The sequence below is a fragment of the Callorhinus ursinus genome, unplaced genomic scaffold (genome assembly GCF_003265705.2).
Source record: "Callorhinus ursinus isolate GAN/ISIS: 27379988/994484 unplaced genomic scaffold, GSC_fseal_2.0 scaffold2, whole genome shotgun sequence".
Classification (NCBI taxonomy): domain Eukaryota; kingdom Metazoa; phylum Chordata; class Mammalia; order Carnivora; family Otariidae; genus Callorhinus; species Callorhinus ursinus.
In genome coordinates this window covers 9,212,765-9,233,119 of record NW_027397064.1, presented here as the reverse complement: position 1 = coordinate 9,233,119, position 20,355 = coordinate 9,212,765, and the positions used below count along the sequence as shown (strand labels likewise).

General features: G+C 38.5%; 1 long non-coding RNA gene and 1 pseudogene across 1 annotated transcript; both read right to left on the bottom strand.

Annotated features, from left to right (window-relative positions):
* Window positions 1-8,377: 8,377 nt before the first annotated feature.
* Window positions 8,378-19,848, bottom strand: LOC112837842 (uncharacterized). The gene is made up of 3 exons (XR_012381630.1): window positions 19,518-19,848; window positions 17,332-17,510; window positions 8,378-8,551 (listed from the first exon to the last, which is right to left on the bottom strand). It is a non-coding gene; the product is annotated as an uncharacterized lncRNA (long non-coding RNA).
* On the bottom strand, window positions 11,770-13,681 carry LOC112837832 (eukaryotic translation initiation factor 3 subunit L pseudogene; annotated as a pseudogene).
* Window positions 19,849-20,355: the final 507 nt, after the last annotated feature.

Here is a 20,355-nt window from a genome sequence, read left to right as displayed (position 1 = left end):
TCTAGTTCTATATTTTCTAATTCACTAAGTGTTTCAACTATTTCTAAGCTGATATTTAGGCTATCTATTGAATTTTTTTAATTTAAAATTTAATTTTTTGTTTCACTAGATTCTGTTTTTAAATAATTCTTCTTATTATGTTCTTGATGATCTCTTGTGGCATGCTCATCTTTGAATCGTTTATTTCTGTAATAGTTGCACACATAGCTGAACTTGGCAATTCCAATATCTTGAAGCTATAAGAACATCATTTCATATTCCTGTTGGCATGTATAGTAGCTTGTCTTCCTTGATACTTGATGTTTGTGGACTTGCGGTTTGGACTTCATTTGTGGAAGATTTGTATGCTTTAATTGTCGTAACTGTTCTCTAAAAAGGGCTTGCCCCTGCTTTGTCAATACCAGGGAACATCCTCAATCTGGGTCTCTTTCTACCTCCCTCCTTATTGTGACTCAGTATGGGATTCTTAGACTCAAATTCCTTACAAACTATCTCTTAAGGCTCTCCCATAATTGAGTTACTGTTGGCATTTGCCTTAAGGATAGCACTTCTTCCCTGATTGTTCACTGTTTGGTCCCAACTCCTTGATCTGACTCCAGACCATATTAGGGAAAAAAAAAATGGGTGCGATGAAGTGAGGAGGAGGTTTTGAGGAGAATTTTCTTACCTCTTTTGAAACTATGCAGATCCTGTATTTTCTTCCACAAGACTGTATTTCTATTCAGCCATAATGTTGAACACAAAAGATCTACATGAGAATTATTTGACTAAGTTTTGACTGTGAGATTCTTTTCACATTTTATTGAATACAGACTTGTTTAGAAAATTATATTATAGAATGATAATAACAATTAACACTTATTGAACACTTCCTATATGCAGACACTCTCCTACACATTTTACATTATAGTTAATTTCTCCAAAGAACTTATAAAAGAAGTGGAATCATTATAATCCCCACTTAAGCAAAATGTGGAAATTGATACACAATAAAATTAAGTATCTTGCTCAAAGTAACATCTCTAGTATCGACCTGGGTAGCCTTTACAGAGCCAGCTTTCTTTAAACATTGTGATACATTGCCTCTCTAAAAAACAAGTCAAAGTAGTCAAACATCCTGGGGTTCTCCACAGAAAGAGGCACCAGTCTAGAGCTCATGTGCGACCTCCAACTCCAGAAAGTTTTTTGTTGGCTTCTCAGAAAAGCTCGCACCTAGTGCTGTCTGTGTCCATGGCAGCCTCAAGTGGTGGATGTATTTCTGCAGTCCTTCAGGATTTCAGCCAATAGATAAAGGCCAATCTTCCTTTCCTGCTGGTAATCACAGTCTCTTTCAAGGGTTCCTTTAGAGACTCTCTCAATAGCTTGCGTGAGGTTCACAAAACAACATGGTGTGGGCAACAACGTACCAAAGAGTAAAAACACAGGAAAATACAGCAGGGAAGTTTTTCCTTTTCTTCTCTGTACCTCTACTTCAGAAAATCGAGGATATAGATGGGTTTATATATTACCAGTAACGTAACATTACATTAGTTTAATAGACCTGCCATAACAAAGTACTACAAATAGATGGCTTAAACAACGGAAATTTCTTCTCTCAGTTTTGGAGGCTAGAAGTCTAAGATCAAGGTGTTGGCAGAGTTGGTGATGTCTAGGGTCTGTGGGAAAGAATCGGTTTCATGACTCTGTCCTAGGTTCTGTGGGAAAGAATCTGTTTCATGACTCTGTCCTAGGTTCTGGTGGTTTGCCAGCAATCGTCGGCATAACGTGGCTTGCAGAATAGCACCCAATCTCTTCCTTCATCTTTACATGGCATTCTCCCTGTGTACATATCTCTGTCCAAGTTTCTCCTTTTTAAAAGGATACCAGTCATACTGGAATAGATCCAACCCTACTCCAGTATGACTTACCAAATGAATTCCTTTTATCTGCAATAATCCTATTTCCTTTAAATAAGGCCACATTCTTATATGTGGGGGTTAGGACTTCAACATATAAGTTTTTAGGGGACACAATTCAACAGTGTATACCCTTCCATTCTTAAGTGTTTCTCCCCTACCTCAGGCATCATCATCGTCACTATAATTTACATTTTAAAACATTAATATGTATATTATTCACCCTTCTAATTATGTTACATATATTGAGTAATGAATTCTTACCACCTTTCAGCACCTTTGAGGTGCTATTGTTAAGTTTATTTGACAAACAAGAAAGCTAAGGCACAAAGTGGTTAAGAAATTTGAGGTCTTAGAGCAAGAAAGGCTCACACCTGGCAATAGCTCCAGGTGATTGCTCTTAATTATTATGCAGTACCACTGTAATATTGTGATTTCTAATAGGAAACATGGTTGGTCTTTTTCCCATTTCCAGCACAGAGCTCCTAAAACCCTTGTAATTTCCTAAGTGTGAGAGCAAAAAAAATAAAACGTGCTTATTGTTATGTTAATGAGGTGACTTAGTAACACAGCTTTTAGTTACCAGGAGAATCAACCTTTTGATTAGAGGGTAGAAACTTTCAGTCCCACCCCCTGACTTCCAGGGAGAGGAGAGGGCTAGAGATTGAATCAATCACCATTGGCCAATGATTTAATCAGGCAGGTCTATGTAATGAAGCCTCCATAAAAAACCAAAAGCACAGACAATAACCTGGATTTGTAACTGGTGTCTGAAGTGGGGGGCAGTCTTGTAGGACTGAGTCCTTAACCTTTGGGATCTGATGCTATCTTCAAATAGTGTCAGAATTGAGCTGAATTATAGGCTATCCAGCTGGTGTCCAGGAATTGCTTGGATGTGCATGGAAACCTCCCTATCTTATATTAGAATTTGGTCCTAGAACCTTAACCTCATTTATGCATTTCTCCCTTCATACATAATTCTCAGTTGTAGAAAACAGTTGTGGTTGTGGCTGGCATACCACTACTGTCTTTAAGTACGGGTCTGGGTAATAATCTCTTTTATGTGCCATTAATATTTTGCTCTGTTTTTTGGAATATAAGTTTTTAAAATTAACAACCTTAATATGATTTGAAAACTATGTATGAAAATTATTTAAATTTAGTAGCTGCTTTTTGACTTTTTTATTTTGATTCAGTGACAGAATCATTTCTGTTTGCACTTCCCTTCAGGAAACTATATATATATATATATATATATATACACACACATATATATATATATATATGTATATATATATATTTTTCATATTTTCATCCTGGGTTAGGATTTTACTTTCTAATCCACTTCCAATTCTACTCATGTAAGGAATGCTTGAATTAAAAATTAGGACTCAGTTTTCTACTTCACCATAAACCATGCAGTTTGCTGAAATAAAAATGGTCTAAATAAACATATTTCAATGAGAAGTCTCATAAAAACACTTTAAGTTATAGATACTGTCGTGTTTTAAAATATAGTGAAAAGACTGAAACAGAGCTTTTTGGCTTTTTAACGGGTACAAGTAAATTAAAACTGGAACTTCATTTAAAAGAGTTAAAACTGCTTGTTTTAGGTGGGAATATATTCGCCTGAAGCAGAACTGGCTTTCTGAGCTTGAGCTCTAATATGTTACGTATTTCACTGTTTCTACTTTCCTCGTGACATTTATTTAATACATTTTTCTGTTATTTGCTCCTAAGACCTCAAAACATATTGAAGACATTTATCACAGAATTGAAAACATTTTGCAGGTCTTAATCTTGAAATTTAAACACAAAAATCAATTATCCTGTGAGAAGAGATTTAAAACTAAAATATATCGGTTTACCTTAATAGAGTGATTTTCCTAACCATTATTTATATAAAAATATGTTCTGTGGAATATACTCTATTTCTATTATTTCTATTACATGTAAAATTCCCAGTGAAACACTTAATGTATAAATGACTGTAACTTCTAGCTGCCATCTCGTATTTAATTTTTAATATATATATTTATACCAAAGTTTTCTAAATTAGAAAATTTGTAAATGATGCTTAGATTTATCCTCAGCATACATATAAGATCAACTAGTATTATAATTTTGGTTTTTGTATCTTGACTTTTTGTCTTCTACATGATTTAAGAAACTGATGTGTTAAAAATTATTATTATATGTTTTGGACACACAAAGCATAAAGGTAGAATTTTATGACATCAGTTACTGAAAGGGGGTAACTGACAGAGCTGTGAAGGAACAGAGTTGTATGTGGTTGGAATCAAGCTGGCGTAAATTCAAATAGGAGTGTAATCCCTGATGTAACCACAGAGAAAATGGCTAAAGAATACACTTAAAAAGAAAATCTGAAGGGAATTTAAAAATTTCACTATAAAAAATCAAATAAATTCTAAGAGGAAGGTAATGCAGGACATGAGGGACGATAGAGATATAAGGTATAATGAAAACAAATAGCAAAATGGCAGAAATACATATTTTCTAAAGCTAACTTGAAAAAGGACAAACTAAGAGAACTCAAACTTCTTGTTTTTAAAATTGACTACAAACCTACTGTAATCAAAACAGTGTGGAAATGGCATAAAGGCATACCTATAGACCAATGGGATAGAGAGTGCAGAAATAAACTTTAGCATACATGGTCAAATGATTTTTGACAAGGGTGCCAAGACTATTCGTGGGGGGAAATGGCAATCTTTTCAACAAACAGCTTTGGGAAAATTGGATATCCACATGCCAAAGGATAAAAACCAACAAAATAACTAACAATCTAATTTTAAAATATGCAAAGAATTTGAATAGACAGGTCTCCAAAGAAGATACACAAATGGCCCTATGAGCACCTGAAAAGATGCTCAACATCACTAATTGTTAAGGAAATACAAATCAAAACAACAACGAGATGCCACTTCACTTCATTAAAATGGCTACTATTAAAAACAAACAAAAAAACCCCCAGAAAATAATGAGTATCGGTGAGGACGTGGGGTAACTGAACTCTGTGCCTAGCTGGTGGGGATGTCAAGTGGTACAACTGCTGAAGAAAACAGTATGAAGCTTCCTCAAAAACTTAAACATAGACTTACCATATGACCCAGAAATTCCACTTCTGGATATACACTCAAAAGAATTGAAAGCAAGAACATAAACCTATATTTGCATACTCATTTCATAGCAGCATTATTCATAATAGTCAAGAAGTGGAAGCAACCCAGGTGTTGCTTGCATGGATGAATGGATTGATGGATGAATGGGCAAGCAAAATGTGGTGTAGACAAACGGTGGAATGTTCAGCCTTAAAAAAGAACGAAAGCCTGCCACATGCCCCAGCGTGGATAAATCTTGAAAATACTATGCTAAGTGAAATAAACCAGACAAAAAAGACAAATAGTGTATGATTTCACTTACGTGATACCCAGACTGGTCAAATTCATATAGACGGAATGTAGAGTAATGGTGTCTCGTTGCTGAGAAGAGAAGGGATGGGGGTTATAGTATAACGGGTCTCAGTTTGGGATGATAAGAAGGTTCTGGATGTGCATAGTCATGATGATTGCACAACAAAGTGAATGTACTTAATGCCAGTGAATCGTACACTGAAAATTTTACATGATAAATCTATGATTTATGTTAAGCATATTTTACCACAATAAAAAGTTATTAGTTTAAACATTTATCAAAAATGGTAAATGGTTATTAAAATTTTCAAACAAAACAGAGGTGCATGAAGTAAAAAGAAAAAGCTTTTTTCCCCTCACTTGTACTCCTCCGAAAATTCTTTATCTTTGAAATAACATTTAAGGGCTATTTTATGATATTAGCCCAGATTTCTTACGTAAAGAATACAGGCAATGTGTAGGAAGTGCTAGTAAAAATTAACAAAAATATGGGGCTTATAAAGATAAAAGTATCCATGACAAAAGAGCAATTAGTTATATGGGATCATAAGTGTTTATCCAAATATAGGGCTCAGGCAGAGCCTGAGTTCTTTCTAGATGGTTAAATAATATGTGGAGCACAGATGGGCCTTTTTGGCTCCTCACACATGTAAAATGTGATGTGTGTTTACAAGATAATCCCTTATGGCATGGCAAAGCATTTCTCTCTTTTATATAGAACTTATTTTTACACTCAATAGCTCTTTAATCTTGAAATCCTAACCTCAGAAATCTGTCCTGTGAAAATGCTTAGTTGAATAGGTTTTTGCCATAGGCTTGTTTATTCACATTTGTAGTTCACCAGGATAAAGCAATGAATTCAAAAGCCAGTATGCTCTTAATTGTTCATAATTCTCACCCTAGAATCAGTCAAACTTCCTCCTTATTCTCTAATTTTTCTTTTTTTTATATTCTTACCCCTCTCTGTTATCCTAACTTAAAATTCCTTCCTTTTCCCTTAATGATGAAGAACCTGAGGCAGAACTTTCCTCTATGGAGCCTTTCCCATCTACTTCAGGGCATGTGCACACTCTTTATCATAGTATTCGGGCTTATGGCCATCGAAATATCCTGTTTCTTGTAACTTTCTTTATTGCTTAGACACTTCGTGTGGGTAAAACTTTTTGCCTCTATGTATTGTCTACAAACATATAACAGGACATTTTCACCCCACTAGATGTATAATAAATCAACAAGTCCATATTGATAGCCTATGGTACTAATAGACATTCTTTAATAATGTTACCTGCTACCTTCATATCTGCCTATTATAATACGAAACTTATTTTATATAATGTATCCAAATCGTTCTTTTTTGCATATGTTCTGTAGTCTCTTAGACATGATATATCAGTTTTCTTAAACTCTACCAATAAAAATGTATTCACCAGCTGATTTTCCGGCCCTCTATTTGGTTTGACATTAATCCACGCCAAGACTCAATTTCCTATGATGTAATATTTTTAGAAAATGTAAAACATTATTTTCCTTCCCATTTTTATACAGTCAGGTGTTTGGAGAAAAATACAATATTATGTTGCATTTAAATTTCATAAGAGAATTCCTGTTATTTTGAATGATCTGGACTGGCTCATAGCTTGATTTAAAGAGTTGGTTTGTTTTTGCACAAAGTGTGTGTTATTTTATAGCTTATTCCCTTATATGTTTGACATGACGAAGCACATCACAAAATTGATTTTAAAACTATGAAAACTGGAATTGATGCAGTTTATGTTCCCACTCTGACTGGGAGGGTAGTACTAACTCAGTATATGATATCAGCACGAATCCTTACCTAGATGTGTAAATAACTTGATGACCCTGACTTCATCTGCAACCTATGGAGTTGTGTGGTAGAGGCTGGTGCTTGCCTCCCAAAGTTGTAGCATCAACAGTATCACCTAGGAAGTCATTAGAGATGTAGGTTCTCAGGTTCCACATGAGACCTACCGAAGCAGACATAAGAGGTTGGGCTTCCAGATCTGCGTTCTAATTAGTACTCCAGATGAACCACTGGCCTACCCAACAGCTACTGCTAACATAATTCCTGCTTCATTTAGCAGCAACATGCTCAAGGCTTTCCTCCCATCATCAGGATCAAGTTATGATTAGTCTGAACCAGTCTCGTGAATGCTATTTATTTTCACCAGGATTGGTACAGGGGATGGCATGCCAACTACTTCTGGCCACTCATGCATTATAAGAGAAGCCAACTGTTTCCTTGTGGGAGACATTCTGCTTCCTGATAAAAGATAGAGCCAGCCTGAGAAGAAAAAGCTATTTTACTACCAACACCTCACCTAACCCCTGATTTCTGTGTGAATATAGTTAGTTGTGTGATGTCTGTGATAGCAGCTGCCAAATTGTAGCTAAACAGGGAAGGCTAAGAGAAATGCAGAAATGTCACCTCGGTGGTCTGATAACTGCAGAGCCCCTGAGCAGACCTGGAAGTCACCTGTCCCAGAGCTCTTGGTAGGTAAGTTGTAACAAATATCCTTATGGGTAGTCGGAGGTACCTTTATTTTCAGTCAACACATCTTAAGTGATAAGAACTGTGTATGTTGACATTTTGGCACACATCATACCAACTGCATGGTTTATAAAGGAATTGCCAGCTAAACTTAGTTTCAGGAGTCCTATGGCTCATAAATAATTATGAGGAAAGTACCAGATTTAGAGAATATCCAATGCCCACATTTCTGTGCCTCAGATTAAGTGAATTTTAGGAGCTGTGGCAGAGCAATGGATTTGTAATGGCATCAGGAGAATGGAGGAGAGAGGCAGGCCCATTTGATGAGTGGTTATAATGCATGATTCTCTTCTGGGGTGGAGACCATGGCCAAATCCAGTGAGCAAGGGAACAAGGGAATTGAGAGGAGGTTGGGGAGGAAATTAGTAGATGTTCATGAAGAATTAGGATCTTAAATACATCACATAGTGATGGCAGATTTTTAAGCAGGGAAGTAACATATGTGCTATGAGAAAAGAGAATTTGCTTCTTGAGGGATTGAAAAAGGCAACTTCTACTGTTTTATTTCATACTAATTGGTATTTTATGTAATTAAGTGACTCTTTTGGAGGGGTCTCCAAGACCATCCATATGTTCAGTGATTTGCTAGAAAAAACTCAGAATTCAGCATGGAGTTATAATTACATCAACACAGCACACAGACACAGCTGAATCTGTAAGGGAAAAGAATACAGGAGTTGTCTGGTTACGTACACATTCACTTTCCCATGCTCCCTCTTTCCTATAAGTGTTCACACAGAGCACATTCTCCTTCTAGCCTCTAGTAGCAAAACTCTAGCAATGTGTGTGTGTGTGTGTGTGCGCACGCGTGCATGTGTGTGTATATATACATATATATGATGTTTCTGCCCAGGGAAGCCCAGCTGAAGCAGGTCACATATGTTACATTCTTTGCTAGCAACTAGCAAAATTCCAGACTTCCAGTAAATGTTAACAATAAATCATGTTGTATGTACAGGCATAAGAAAACAACCTTATCAGTTAGGGAAAGTTCCAGAGGCCTAGCCAAGAGTTAGCCAAGAGCCAACCCTGAAAGCAACCTCTTCTAGAGATAGCAGTTCTGGGCTTGCTGTGTTAACTGTTTTCTGCACAGCAGATTACCATGTAAATAATAAAACTATCCAGGGTGATTCTTACATGTTACATATTTAGTTGGTCAAAATATTTCAAGTTTATTTTGTAATGATTTCAGGTAGATGCTGTATGTGACTTTTAACTGAACTATGACTTGTATAATCAATAAGACAAAACATTGACAAAACTTTAGTATCTCTATCAGAAACTAGAGAAGCACTAAAAAGCTAGAATAATAGAATAATATATTTATATAATATATTTAATAATATATTAACTTTAGGGAGTAATATTCATTTTGCTATTTTTTAAACATTATTTTAGCTGACATCAGTGTGAAGATGGTCATGACATTCGCCCAAGGCATTGTGTTTAAGAAGCCGATGAAAAATAAAACACTAACAGGAAAGGGGCATGAAATTGTCAGAACTTGAGCGAAAGTATTTGAGAGAAATGGAGGTAGTGATATGATGAAAGCCAGTAATGTACATTTGAACTTTGGATTTCTTTTTAAAGCCAAGCTGGTTATCTTAATACTATAAAGTGGTGGTGTAAGGAATCCTCATGTTTAAGTTGGAAAGGGAACTACTGTCTCCTTTATGCTTTTTTTGGGGGGGTTGCTCAGTTTGCAAAAATAATAAATGCACCTAACAAGCAGAGCATAGATTTTACTAGGTACTTACAAAATCGAATTAGTATAATCACTTTCCAGATGGTACATCCTTCTATCATGTCTAGCCAAGGCCTGAAGTTTTTGGACCATGGATACTTAAAAGAAAAATTATTTTTCTCCCTATTCAGTGGAAGAAAAAACTACTACTTCTAGGTATCAAGTATGAGAATTATGGTATAAATGATAAACTCAGATTCCCGGGTTGAGTTTGAAATTGGGCACTGTAGTAGCATGAATTAAAACCATATCATTTCTTAAAGATTTTTTATTTTATTTATTTGAGAGAGAGAGAATGAGAGAGAGAGAGCATGATAGAGGGAAGGGTCAGTGGGAGGAGCAGACTCCCCGCCAAGCAGGGAGCCTGATATGGGCCTTGATCCCGGGACTCCAGGAACATGACCTAAACCAAAGGCAAACACTTTTTTTTTTCTTAAAGATTTTATTTATTTATTCATGAGAGACAGAGAGAGAGAGAGAGAGAGAAGCAGAGGGAGAAGCAGGCTCCCAAGGAGCAGGGAGCCCAATGCGGGACTCGATCCCAGGACCCTGGGATCATGACCCGAGCCAAAGGCAAATGCTTAACCATCTGAGCCACTCAGGTGCCCCGAAGGCAGTCACTTAACTGACTGAGCCACCCAGGTGCCCCTAAACCCATAACATTTCTTAATGTATCTTTATTCACTAAATCTCAGAAAGAGTCTAGAATAGCTCCTAGTTCTCCAATTGAAATATTCAGCCTAAGCTCTAATTGCGATCCTTGACTATATAACACAAGTTAAGAAGACACCATCATTCACTGGGTAGTTACTCATGAAGCCACAAATAGTCAAGCACAGTTTTGCTGTCACTTCATGTTTATCTGCAGCTTATTCAATATCATGATCAGGAAAAAAAAATACAATTATCTCAGTTTATCTTCTGAAATATGGTTCACAACTACAGATTTTCATAAAAGATAAAAGTAGCTCTCATGAAGGGGCTCTCTCCATTGTCATTACAGGATGCCGCGCAAAGGCCCGAGAGAGCAGCTCCACAGGAACTAAGAGTGAATGAGTGTATACAATGCACCAAGGGCTTTTGTAGTTGTTTTTGTATAATGGCCTACCTCATCCTTACCAGGACTCTAGGAAACAATATACACCCTTATTTTATTTTTGTGAGAAGTTAGAACTAGTCTGGTTGAAATAAAAAGCCCAAGTTCATATGGTTTTAAGTGGAAGAGCTGGGACCGACTCATAATCTTGGTCCATAGTCCAAGCTTTTGTTAACTACAGTGACTGAGTGCAGAGACCTGCCATTTATATGAATGAAACAGAATTTGTATTCAATAAAACATGAATATGAAGATTAAAAATTAATCTTTGGAATAAGACAGGAAAAAGGACATTTTTAAATCTCACTCTTAGAAAATTTGTCATGTTGGAAGCCTTGTAGTATTCTAAGCTATCTTTCTAATCACTGTCACATTTTCTCTCCTTTGCTACACCATTATCCACTTCATACATGAGACAACTCATAGTCCAGCACTGTTTTACTATCGTTTCATACTTACCTAGAGCACATTCAACAATGTTATGGAATAAATGAATCATGTTCTTGTTTTACTTCATTCAGAACTATGTTATGAACTATGGATTCCCTTCCCTGCTGCCACATTTTATTTATTTATTTTTTTATGTAAACTCCATGCCCAGCATGGAGCCCAACATGGGGCTTAAATGCAAGACCCTGAGATCAAGACCTGAACTGAGATCAAGAGTCAGATGCTTAACCCACTGAACCACCTAGGCACCCCTGTCAAGTTTTATTTTCAACTGAATGAATATCCTTGGCACAGAAACACACAGTCGTCTCTCTGATATTAAAATGCTCTTAATAACTGTGGCCACCAGCAGAAAGAGGTGGGAACGAGAACATGAGGAACTGAATTCAGCTTCCTAGGACTACAGACTTCAGCATGCCTGTTAATCACCTCCATCCTACTTAAAAATAAGCAATGGTTTTGAGCCTCGTGGTAGATCTAGAAATTGGCATTTTTTTGATTAGCAATGATCAAGTCTGATGTAGATGAGAAATGTTGCCCTAGGGCAAGGAGGTACCAGAAGTTAGAGAAGCTTTTTTTTCTTTTTCTGGCTCCAAAGATCTTTTACTGAGACCTATTTAAAGCATTTTAGTCCTTAATTCAAAGAAACTTCAGTTCAGCTGAATGGCTGATGGCTGATCTAGGTAAAGGCTTCACAGTGACAAAAATATGCCCCACCTACAAAGACCTCAAAATAAGTTCCTAATGGGAGTGTGAATGTACTCAGGGTCTCTGTCCCATCTTCTTCAGGGTTTGGTTGAGCTCTTCAAATTTGTGAATCTGCTGGATAAAGAAATCCCCATAGCACTTGGTGACCTTGGTGTCTGTGATGTGGATCATGTCCTTATCAATGTAGAAGTCAACCTCAGAGGCCAGCTGAAATTCGCCATCGAGGGCAGAGATGCCACTGGTCCACACCAGCTTCTTCATCTTGTGCTTGAAGACAAGGAGCTGGATCCGGAACGCCTGCTCTGTGAGGTCCATGAAGCCGGCCAGCTTGGCCACAGGCATGGTGGTGTAGAGCTTGAGGAAGCTGCGGATGGTGGAGAGCTGGGCCTGCGGTTGCACTTCATCGGAAAACACCTTCAGCTGCTGCAGGACTCGTACCACAGGAAAACATCTTGTGGTAGTTGGGGTGCACGTTGTCGTAGTTGGGGACCATAGGCGACAGGAATTTGGGGCACGAGTAGCTGAAAAGTTCCTCATAGACCTGTGGGTCACCCTTCTGCATGCAGAGCCTCTTGTCCCTGTATTTCTCCTGCAGCTGCAGGTGAATGCTTTCATTGATTCGCATGGGGTACATGGTGAGGGCGATGGCCAGCAGCGCGTACATCTGCTCATCCTGCTTGTTAATCATCTCATACTTGTAGGTGGTCCTCTGGAACATGCTCTTGGTCCTCTGGATGTAGAGGAGGATGCTGGCAAAGACTCAATGGCATCCTGGTAGCGATGCATCATCAAATATGCAAAACCGACATAGTAGTATGTGGTGACCTGGCACTCAGGCACCCGAGAATACATGCTTTTCTTATTCAGTTCGATATTCTCCAGCACCTTGATGGCCTGGTAGTAATCCACCAATAGGGAGTGCAGACGCAGAAGCCCCACCAGGCTGAAATCCCAAGCATCTTGTAAAGGGAGTGCCATCCATACTCGCCAACCACACTCTTGGGATCACCTCCACTTGTATACACCTCCAGCTGCCGGTTAATGTTGGACTTGTCTGCCAGGGAGTGAAGGACATTGAGGACACTGTGAACATTCCAGATTTGGGGACTGGAGCAAAGGAAGTCGATCTCCTCCTCTGACTTCTTGGCAGTCTTGCAGCGGTACTGACTGAATGACTGAAACTGATAGATGAACTCGTCAATGATATCCCAGAGCCACTGGTTGGGTAGTTCAAGGGGAGCAAGACCATCAGCATTAAGAATGTAGTTGAAGAGATTGCAGTAGTTGTAGTAGGATTCAAACCTCTGCTCCAAGGAAGGCCCTCCACTGACTTCGGCATATATGTGCCTGTAGTATAATTCTTTGTACAAAATTAGGAAGACGGCATCATTGCCAGCCTGTGGAGCAATGGCTTCCGCCTCAGGCCAAGGTGTATTCTTGAAGAATCTTTCAGTCAACTTGGTCCAGCTGTTCTCATAGATGTCCTGGATCTCATATACCTTCTGATCAATGACATCGCTGGACACACGACTGGCCTGCAGCTCATACACCTTCTGGTCAATCAAATCTAAGATGGTTTTGTGGAAATATTGCATGAAGTTTTTGATCACTTTGGGGATCACCTGATAGGTCTGCTGTTCATACTGACGTTCATAAGCCAGATCCTGCTCTGGATCTCCTGTGTGCATATCATAGTCGCCTGGGTATGCATAGGGATCATAAGCAGCCTCGGACTCGTAATCATCAGCCAGATAAGACACGGCTGCATGGCTCATGAACACCTCCGGAGAGCTGTTTTTGTTTTGTTTTAAGTCGTCTCTACACCCAACATGGGGCTTGAACTCACAACCCCAAGATCAAGAGTTGCATGCTCTATCAACTGAGCCAGCTGGGCACCTCTTGTTTTGTTTTGTTTACATAGATCAAAAAAAACCCTGAGAATCCCACTGAATCACTGATGTATGAAGAGAGATAACACTTTGAGAAAGGATTATGGGAGTCCTGATATGCATAAAATCACTTCTTTAAGAACTAAGTTTCATTTGATTTGCTAGAGTTGTATCCCTCCAGACCAATATGGAGACCATCTGGATATGGGATGAGATGAGCCATTAGGTGAGGGCAATGTTTCAGGGACTTCCGAAAATCTTTGTGGAAGAAAGCAAAGTTGCTAATAACTGAAGGGAAGACATTTATTAGGCAGCTTTAGTGTACTACCAGTGAAATGCACTGTGGGAGAATATAGGGTCAGTTTGGTAGCTGAAATCACTTTATTCTACATGATTCCATAGAAATTTAGTCTAAACTCTATCCTCAAGTGGATGAATAGTATTGAGTTTGGCTAACAGGGCTTTTCTTCTATTACTTATTTTATAGGTACTCAAAATACATATTCATGTTTTCAGGTAACAATGTGGTATCTAATCTCAAAAGAACTTTCTCTTTAAAGGAAAAATATTCTCTATAGAAATGTGAGATGGAATCCCCATCAGCCTTTAAAGGTAGAAGTTTTATGGGCTCTTTAAAAATATGTATCATTTTGGGTCCTAGTTAATAAGAACCCTTTGGATAAAGACTAGCTTTTCTCATGGCTGATCTTTGAAATAAAAATGTGATAATGCTGCTTTCACAAGTTCAGCTGCATTTTTATCTCATCTGAAATCTTTCAGGCTTCCCTATACTTTGAAGCACTGATTGACAGGGCACTCATTGCGTGTTAAGAATGTTACCAACTTTGTTAAGTTGCTGACAGAGAATACATGTGTCAAAGTCTGATGCCAGACTATAAAAATATCATCTTCAGTAAAAATTTTCTTCAAGACCTTCCATCCTCATGTTTGTATCTTGCTGTTATCCAGGTTAAAAAAAAAAAAAAGACCCACAAAACAAATATCACAATACCCAATAAAAGTATGACCAGTCTTGGGGCACCTGGGTGGCTCAGTCGTTAAGCATGTGCCTTCGGCTCAGGTCATGATCCCAGGGTCCTGGGATTGAGCCCCACATTGAGCCCGCATAGGGCTCCCTGATCGGTGGGAAGCCTGCTTCTCCCTCTCCCACTCCCTCTGCTTGTGCTCTCTCTCTCTCTCTCACTGTGTCTCTCTCTGTCAAATAAATAAATAAAAAATCTTAAAAAAAATAAAAAAAGTATGACCAGTCTCTCTTCTAGGTGTACTTACATGACGTCTTGTCTTAGAATGGTTGGTGTGTTAATCTTTAAAGATGAATACTTGCATTTGATTTTTTTCTTATTGATAACTTTTGGTAGCTCCAAATTCACACAAATTTTCTATGGAGAAAAGAACCTGGCTACAAAGGACTACTCGGGCAAATACATAGGTGTGCATCTAATAAAACATGTATAGGATTTGAATCTTGAAAACTATAAAATCATGATGAAAGAAATCAAATATCTAAATAATGAAAATACTATGTTCACAGATTGGAATACTCAACATGGCAAAGATTTTAATTCTCTCCAAATTGATATACAGGTTTAATACAATTCCTATCAATATTACAAAAGTTGATAAGGTTGTGAAGGAACTGGATCACTCATCTATTGCTAGTAGAAATGTAATATGGCACTGCCTCTTTAGGAAGCAGTTTGGCAAGTCTTTTTTTGAAGATTTTATTTATTTATTTGACAGAGAGAGAGCAGGAGAAGCAGCAGAGGGGGAGGGAGAACAGACCCCCTGCTGATGAGGGAGCCCAATGCAGGACTTGATCCCAGGACCCTGGTATCATGACCTGAGCTGAAGGCAGTTGATTAACCAACTGAGCCACCTAGGTGCCCCCTCCAGTCTAATTTTTTAACCTAAAAATGTGTAACTCTGTAGGGAAGCCTCATTAATAAGAATCTTTCAATATCATATCAAATATTGCCGTTGGCTTTTCCTTTTTAAATCTTTTTTTTTTAAATAGTGGATCTAGGAAAATCTTTTTTGCCTTTAATGCTTCTCTGGAATAAAGCATTAAAGATGCATGAAAAGTGGTAGTGATGGCAAGGCATGAATCTAGGACAGAGAAATAGAAGAGAAATGACTGAGATTTTAGGAGAATAATATGTAACAAAATAATTGTAGGAAAGCTTTTATAGGTATTTTAAAAAGATAACAATATGGATACTAAGAGAAGAGAAAATTTTTTAAATTTAAGTATGAGAATAGAATATAATTTAATAAAATCTCATCAGTGAAACATGAAAAAGACAAAACAAAGTATTAGCCTAACAGGGTCAGATTATGACAAAAAATGCCATGAAGGCCAAACATTACACCTTCTCTGCTATTCTGCCTTCTAAGTCTTTATTCCCAGATGCCTTTAGAGAACCTCTGGGTCATACCTTGTTTTTCCTGATGTCCTCTTCTTAAATCACATCCTACCTTATCTACGTTGTATTCATGAGACCCAGATGAAGAATAAGAATAAGCACAGTTTTTTTTTTTTCCCTGAGCATTTTGTACTAAAGTGCTGTGTGGAACCGTAAGAGACAAAATTTAGACATTTTCCATGAAATATCTTGCGGGAATATTCTAGGAAACAGATTACAGGAACAACAGTGATAAGAGATAATCTAATTTTATAACTGAAAATGAGGATTTTTTCCCCTATTCTGATGTCCTATATCAGATAGTTTCTATACAATTCATTTGGTCGATATCATATGCTTCCTGAGAAATGTTATATTTCAGAACTAGCAAGAACTTTTCAAAACATAGTCTCACTTCCTTTAAAGTGGAGCAAGCTGGGTTGAGGTATAGTTAGGTAACATGTCTAATTTCACACCATCCCTGGTTCCCCTTGAAGGCCAGCTCTGATTCATGGGTGGAGACTGCCTGGAACACTCTATTGAGATGAACTATGGAGCCCAGTGAGAAATGGTGCCATGGTCTATGAGCAATACCCTCCATGACCAGCCAAGGCTGAGTGGCAATCCACAAATCCTCGTCTTGGCCAGCCCTGGAGTATGACAGTCACAACATGGGGCTCTCACTCCTTAGAGGCCAAGACTCTGTTGGAGCTCTTCTATCTAACACAGTACCTGATGGAGAATGTCAAAACGCAATTATTACTTGAATGGAGTCTCCATAACTATGCTGTATTTTTTCATAGTACTTAACCACATTCTCACATAGCATAGTATTTACCTACTATGTGTATTTTCTGTATCCTTACACTAGCATGTAAATTTCACAAAAGCAGGAATATCTTCCTTCTTGCTTTCTTCACTGATACAATCATAGTGCTTAGAAAAGTGCTTTGTTCATAGCAAGGATCCAATGCACATTTAGTGCATTAATGCATTAATTAATTTAACTGGTGTTTTTTCCACTACCTTATATAGCGACTCTTATTCAGGAAATCAAACTGGGGGGAGAGGAGAGAAAGTCCCATTCAACCATAAAACAAAATCTGTATCAATTATTTCTTACCTTCCACACAGTTGCACACAGCTCTTGAACAGTGACATCCATTGTCCTCTTTGTACTTTGCTAAACAGGTTTTTGAGTTTTTCAAACGCCCCCATAAGAAGACGGCCATGACCTAAACATGATGCTCCTCCAAATTTTTCTCATGGGAGTACCATTCCACTTTTACCCTAAATACAAAACTTAATGACAGAAATACCATTAATTGACTGTGCCCATCTTCTTGACCACCTTGTTTGTTTCTGTTTAAGAAGAAACCACCCAGGCAGACAAATTCTAATGTTAATCTTCACCAGCTTATTTCAGATCCCAAGTAGAGTGTCATGGTGGACAGGTTAGGAATAGAGGCATCTCGGACAGAAATAGCTTAAGGAAGCCAGAAAGAAGGAAAACTTTAGGGAAGTGTCATCTCCTTTGAGGTATATTCACTGCCTGAGCTGCAAATAAAAGCCTGTAAAGTGAATCTTAAGCCTGCATATAAGTGCATCTCCACTCTTTAATCTCTCCAGGGAAGTTGGTCCTGCTACCTTACAAGATAAATTTCCCAAGTGTTTAATACACTAATTCATTTCCAAATGACTTCTGAATTACCAAACATTGAAAATTTTGAGGCTTGAGCCCTTGGCCTTGGTACTTCAGAGGCACCAACTATAAGGTTTACAACGCTTTGCAGAGTTCTATTTATAAAGGATTTTTATACCAATGTAAGCATTTCTACCCATAAGGCAACGTGTGCTGCTGACCAGAGTGACAGAGTATTGAGAGGTAGAATGAGTGGCGTTTCCCTTCACAATTGCTAACATCAATGATGCACCTCCCCCCACCGCCCGCCCGGCCCATGCCAGCACTGTTACCACTGCTGGCCCTGCAACCAGCAGAGAACTTTGTGATGCTGGGCACCCCTCACTTTAGTTGGATCTGAGCCTGGCTTTTGCCAAAACGTGCCATCTATGCTAACCTCCCGGAAGGTCTTGTTAAAATAAAGACTCTAGCAAACAGCACTCGAGTCTCAAGCTCTTCCTAGCCTTTTGAGGTGTTGAGAATTTGGTCCAGGGGTCCATTGCACCAAAATTGTCTGAGGCCCTTGTGGAACACATTGCCAGGCACAGCTGCAGGAGTACTGAGGCAGTATCTCTGGCGGTGGGGCAGATAAGGAGGAATGTTTCATGTGACCTGTACCAAAATCCTAAGAAATAACTGGAGAAAGAAGAATTTGGCTTAACACTGAGGGACAGGATTCAGATGCTGCCTTTTTTTTGCCCCCCTGTTTCTTTCATCCACACAAACATGAAAAGCCCTGCCACGCTTTCTGACATTTGTCTGATCTCACTTCTGGTACAAAGAACTAATTTCCTCTGTGAGTCTGTTTACACCGATGAGCTGCCCAGAAGTTCCTGTAGAAATATTCTGTAAAAAAGTCGTGTTAAAATTGTCCCGTTTTTGTCACTTAAGAATCCTTTGAGATCTCAAGCTATTTGTAAAGATGTAAATTCAGCGGCTTGTGATACGTTCTCCTCCCTCTTTTTTTGTGTGTATTCATGCTGAAAAATAAATCTCAGTATTTTATACTAATGAATAATTCATATACAGTGAAAAAATGCAGAAAGGAAGGGGTGTGCTGCTATTTCCATAAGAAATAAGCCCCTAAGCTTCTGACTTGGAAGTCTCACAATATCAGCATCTGGATATTTATGCTTGTAACTACAACAGGGAAGATTACCTGCTTGTGTACTAAATCTGTCAAATTCAGAATGAAGTGAGGTCTATGTTTTTCAATTAAATTTGGCTGTTGAACTTAGGATTTGTCTTTGGCTAGGGAAAGAGAGATTTCGGCAGTTAGTAACTGCCACCTGTTTTTGGAAGGTGAAGTCATGGCACTGAAACAGAGGATAAGCTGCCTTTAACCACCTTTTTGAGGCCATTTCAGTCTCGGTTCAACACAGAAAGGAAGACTCTTCTACAGAAGTAAAATAAATATTATCAACAGGTCTGAGAGAAACTGTGAGCCAGACAAAGCAACACCAGGCTGTGGGGTTGTCAGAGGCTCTTTCCAGAAGCTGTTTGTCCCGTGTGGGAAACCATTACCTCCTTGCCAGGCGCCCAGTATGGAGTGCTTCCTTAACTGCCTTAACTGCCTTTGAAAAGAGGGGATGGGAGAGAGAGATGGACGGAGTACCATTTATTCATACCTTTAATCCAATTCCAGTTCAACATTTGGATTTTTTTGTTCCTCCAAAGATCACTTGGATGTACTCAAGTTGAATTATGAAAACGAAGAAAAGAAAAAGCAAAAGGATTTAGTAACCATGCAGCGGGAAGCTAGGATAGGAAGTAAAATTTTGGTTGGGAGACTCTTCCTCCAGGGCATCCTTCGGAGGTTTTTAACTGTATTTGTGCCTTTTGCGTTCAAAGTGTTCAAATCCACAATTAAAAGAATATAGGCTAACTATCCAGGAAGATTGGCCATGGGAACAGAGATGGTTCATGCGAGATGATTCACATGGCAGCGAGTTTCTCGGTGACTCCTTTCCATATGATTTCAGAAGCCAGCATTATGAGGTGGTATAACACAGATTCCCTGTAAACATTCCATTAGAGTTTTAAAAGGCAAATCCTGATGAAAGCTGTTTTTCCTTGGAAAAAGCATGTTTATTCTTTATTAAAATGGGCTGATGGCCTAATGATTTCCGAGCTTGGTATTTCAAGTACAGTTTTCTTGCCCTTTCTCCTGGCAAATGTAACAGTGTTGACAGGCATGGTGGTGTGCACCATCATTGCTGGCAGGCTGGATGCAAGGTTGTCAGAACTCCTGGCCCACCTTTTTCCACTGGCAAGCCTGTACTTTAATCATGCAGATTTAAATACGGAGTAAGCAAGAGAATGAAGATAATTGTCAAGATGGGTGAGCAGTTGCCCCTCCTTTCAGGGGCCCAGTATCTCCATACTTGGCCAGCATGCCTTGCCCAGGGCTGTCAGTCACAAATTCAGAAGAAGTGAACACAAGTTTTCTCTATTGTTTTTTTTTCC